Source organism: Apium graveolens, chromosome 11 (genome assembly GCF_009905375.1).
Source record: "Apium graveolens cultivar Ventura chromosome 11, ASM990537v1, whole genome shotgun sequence".
NCBI classification, from domain to species: domain Eukaryota; kingdom Viridiplantae; phylum Streptophyta; class Magnoliopsida; order Apiales; family Apiaceae; genus Apium; species Apium graveolens.
In genome coordinates, this window is record NC_133657.1 from 167,835,271 (window position 1) to 167,840,314 (window position 5,044).

Below are 5,044 nucleotides of genomic sequence, written 5' to 3' on the forward strand. Positions count from 1 at the left end.
TGCTAGCGAGAAACTTGTCAAGCAGGTAAAGAGTTAAATGTTGAGATGACGCAATTAAGATATGCTTTAGAGGCATCTGAAAGAAGATGCCGGGAAGAATTATGAGCTGATTGATGGATGTATTTTTTCTTGGCCCAGCTCCGCCTTCAGATTTGCCCAGTACTGACTATGTTCAAAGACATTGCTGATTAGAATTGCTTATATACTTGTAGAGCACACGAAATTAGAATCTCGCAAGTGTGGAGCTGAATCAAAATCAAATTTGATAATTACAAAATTTGACATTGAAGACTTAAAGTCGAGGCTGATAATTAAAAAAACTGATTTCCACACCATCACAGAGGAGAATCGGGGTTTATATTTAAAGGCCATGAAACTCAGTTTAGATAAGCGATAGTGTATATCTTAATTGCGCCATCTCAAGCCTACATGGTGAAGCTCGAGTTCTCATTAAAAAATTTTCCTCCAGTAAAACAGAAGGGAGACAGAAAAATGCTTCATGTACGCGTGTGTTTCGTGCGAAGTCTGAAAATGCCCCCATCTATTTACAAAATCAGCTAACAATTGTAACCTTTAACGGTCGAGCCCCCATTTTGTATGCTTTTGTATAGTTCGGTCACACAAGTTGCAATTTCTTTAGTTTAGCCACACAACTTGCAGAATTTTGATAGTTCAGCCACATATTTTGTACTTTACTCTATTTGGAATTACAAGTACGCAGATATTGGGTTCGGGAGGCAACAATCAAAAGATATTTTGCAGCAGGCCTCATCCTTCATGCTTCTATTGGCGTCGTTAAAGGTGTTCGTTTCGTTAAAAAAATATGTGCAATAACATAATAATAAAGAATTTTAAAATTAGTCAGAGTCTAAAAGTGTAGTTTAGTTAAATTATTTTTATGTAATAATTTGGTTAACAAAATGCCCATAAAGAATCATATTTGTGTAAAAACTACTAATTGAGATTATTAAAGTGTAATAATAAATATTGAAAAGTAAGATAAGAATATGGACCTTAATTCATTAACGCATGTTAAGATGATATAACAAATTGCTATTATTTGTTAAAATAGTAAATTGATTTGTAACATGTCTACATTCATTAAGAAGTCTTTTCTAGTAAAGAACTAATAATTAACGTCATGAAACTACAGTCAACTGCATATTTTTTTTTGAACAAGTGAAATAATCGTTAAAATATTGGAAACCATGCAGCTTGGAAAAACCTCTGAACGGTCAACAACAATTTGAGTACGAAACAAAAAATATGTTAAACAAATAGTCGTTTTATTTTCATATCACGTAAGACATAGAATCTCTAAATTCTTTCATCTAAAATGTATTATAATGACATCTCGAACAATCCAACCTACACCAGTTGTGAAACTAGTAGCATCACAATTGATTTTCACATAAGTGTTCGATGCGAATGTTACATATATCCCAAAATATTATATAAATCATTCTCAGAAAAACTACCAAAACACGGAATAAAACAGACAAAAATATCAAAATATAACATATCAACATCCTAAAAGGGTATTACTAACAACCTTGATAAAAAGGTACTCAATAAGACCTCATTCAAAAATGATTAAATCTCGATTTTATTGAAAAGACAGGTAAATAGAAAATAGTATGGGACATCGACGGGGGGAGAGAAGTGAAGTACTAGAATTCTCCATCTACTTCCAAATCCTTATCTATATCGTTATCAACAATTTTCTGCAATTCACACCATTTTGCCTTCTACCCCTTTTGTTCTAAATTTACTCTTACTCTCAAACTTTTCATCATGATCTATCAAAATATAAGATTGACACATCATTTAAAGCTTTGAATCCATACACAATTACAACTTTTTACCTCCCGTTTAATTACTTCTCATACCGCTCCTACACCAACAAAAATAGTATAACACCAAATTATAATCATGTATTATCCGTTTCTCAGTTATTGATTTTTCCCTCATATTTAATTGATTTGGTTGATTTGCGCAAGATGGATGTTATGACAAATTTTCAAGATGAATTGGTAAGTCGTCGTCTTTGTAACACATACACTGATGGATACATAACATTTAAACTGGTGTTACCTACTTTATTTCGATAAGATTTTATTAAATTAAAATAAATTTTCCCGATCTGCTTATATAAAAATGAAAAGTTTTCTTTTGAATTGGATCGAATGAATATGATGTTTAGTATTTAAGATCGCTTTTGATATTTTCTAGGTTTTGGTTGTAGTCTAACTTGGAAATTTCTTGAATTTCATATAAATCTGAAATGGATCATATTGTTCAATATCGATTTTAGATCTGAGTTTGTATATGGTATATATTATCAAGATAAAGATTATTATTTTTAGATTATTAGTTTGTATTAAGATTTGAATCAACCAAAAAAATTATTTGACAACTCTACTATGGCACAAAATCATCATTATTTTTTATATGCATTTTTCCCGGGATTCATATTATATCTAACATATTCAGCTTGGTTCTTTAAAATTTTTGTTATAGAAGTCATTGATCATTTTTTATATAACTGAATCATGTGCAGTAAACAATGAAGAAAATGCTTCAGAAAATATAAATTAAGGTCTTCGTGCGAACAGACGAATTTCACAGGTAATTTCTTTTTATGTTTGTTAAATTTATGCAATGTCACTAAATAATTATGAAAAATAAGAAACTATGAATTATGTTATGTACCACCCTAACTCTCTGTAAAAAATTAATACTCAGCTGTAAATGTGCTTATGAAATACCAATCACAGAAAAAGTAGTAAGTACCGCAGGAGAAAAGAGTTTCATACAAACACTCCTTCTTTGACTTTCTCATTCTTTTTAAACATAAATCGGGTAATATAGCTAATAGATCAATTCAAGTTCCTTGAAGACTTTGTTTGCACTATCACTTCGTTACACCCATTAGCAATCAAATATACATATATTGAAATGCAAAATTATTTAAAGGACTCATGATTATAATATGTTTGAAAGCACATTCCTTACTTAGCTGCGTTTTAAAGTATATATTTGTATTATATTTTTATGTATACACATTAATTAATTAAATATATATAATATATCCTTCATTTGTTAAATTTAATAACATGCTTAAAGTAAATTACAAAAGCAAGATAAATTAAATAATTAGTTACTAATCATGGGATTCTATGCAACACTTACAGAACCACTAGATGCTTATTGAAGAATCAATAATTGACCAGTTCGCGGTAATGCAGCATCAGTTGCACCCAGATCTAAAAGATCCATTAAAGAAGCTGTGTAATGATCCCAAGACCACCGTTGTAGTTCTTAGTGGGAGTGAAAGGAGCGTCTTGGACAAGAACTTCTTGAAACTTCAGTTCTTTGGAATTACATAGATACTGAGTTTGGGAGGCAACAATCAAAATATATTTTACAGCAGGTCCCATCTCTAAAGCTTCTGTTGACGTCGTTCAAGGTGTACGTTCCGTTGAGGTCCGAGCATCTGATGTGACCAAGGGTGCAGCAATGGATCGTATATTGGGAGAATTAATTAATTCGTCGAAATGATGTCAAATCTCCAGACTCCAGTAGACTTTGTCTTGTGTATCGGCCATTTTTGCTGAGTGAGGGGGGAACGTTAAAATATTAATATAAGAATTTGGTAAGGGCATTTTCTAGCACCTTAAGTTTTTAAGATTTTAGATGGACCGTTTTCTTGACAAATAATAAGTTAGATCTAATATTAAGCTATTCAATTTTGTTTGATCTTATTTTAATATTGAATACACTTAATAAAATCATTTTATACTCTCTTTTGTTTCTTTATCTTCAGCATATACGTTATACCAGGAACTGCACCACAAGATACAATGCTCCATTTGTTGTTCACACATGTGGAAAGGTTAAGGAGTGCAGTAACTATATCTTCTTGGGCGAGCCAATCTGGAGTTGACAGGAAACCTGCAAGTAACTGGATGGCACCAGCTTCAGCAATTGCAAGAAGGCGAATTCCACTAGCAGCAAATCTCTGATCTTCAGGGTTTCCAGATGTAAGCTTGTTCAGAAGAGTATATATCTTGGACCGTTCAGCGGGTGCACATGTGGACGTCGTTTTACTAGGTTGAGGACATTTTTTAGGTGGTTGAACCTCACTTTCCACAGACCACTGAGCTATGAGGCTACGCAAGACATACTTGGGTGTAAGAGAGAAGATAGTAAGAAATTGTAGTCTTTGGACAAGTGCGATGCCCTGCTTCTATCCACTTCTCGATGGAAGTCCTCTCGTAATTCCAAAACAATGTAGTCAATGCAGAATATAAACTGTTGGAAAAGGTTTACCTGGCATGTCGAAACAAAAACAGAATCAACCAACTGCAGGGATATAGGACAACGAGTAGCTTCTGATACATATCAGTGTCTGTTTGTATGCTGCAACTTTCCTTCAAAGGATATCCCATCTTGGGGTTTTTTGTCTGAACGAAGTCCTTGTATTACAAAATTATAGTTTTGAAGTATCCAACTTCTAAAGACCACACTCTATTTATATATTACCACTTTTAGTCCATTTTTGTTATCAACGCATTCAAAGTATTTGAACTCAATAATTTCAGAATCATTAATACATTGTTCAGATTTAAGGCTTCACAAGTATGTCAAAAATAAAATATTTGGCAGAAAAAGATTAAGATCACAAAATAGACGTCAAATAAAGAAAGAAATGCAGATACGGCTCTCTCGGTAGTCAGAAATATCAATCCGTCGACTCTTTTGAACAGTTTCTCTCCTCAGATCTAATACTTGCACTCATCAGAGCCTTCTTTATCACCGCATTTGCACCAAGGCCATTGTGAACAATAGAACATAAATTTTTATTTGACATGTGGAATTTGACAGATATGAAATTCGACTTGCAGTCACCAAATTTAACTTCACTATTCTGTGAATTTCTTGTTTAATATGCTATGCAATGAAATTTTTACATATTCATATGGTGTCTTTGAATTGTTAGATACTGAAGCTGCAAGAAATGAATACGCATTTTTCAATGACC

At 32.6% G+C, this 5,044-nt stretch overlaps 1 long non-coding RNA gene across 1 annotated transcript; it reads left to right on the forward strand.

The window, feature by feature from the left end:
* The first annotated feature begins 1,863 nt into the window (after positions 1 to 1,863).
* Positions 1,864 to 4,541, forward strand: LOC141698105 (uncharacterized). Its single transcript, XR_012564946.1, has 4 exons — positions 1,864 to 2,033; positions 2,561 to 2,628; positions 3,195 to 3,655; positions 3,827 to 4,541. It is a non-coding gene; the product is annotated as an uncharacterized LOC141698105 (long non-coding RNA).
* The last annotated feature ends 503 nt before the right edge of the window (positions 4,542 to 5,044 follow it).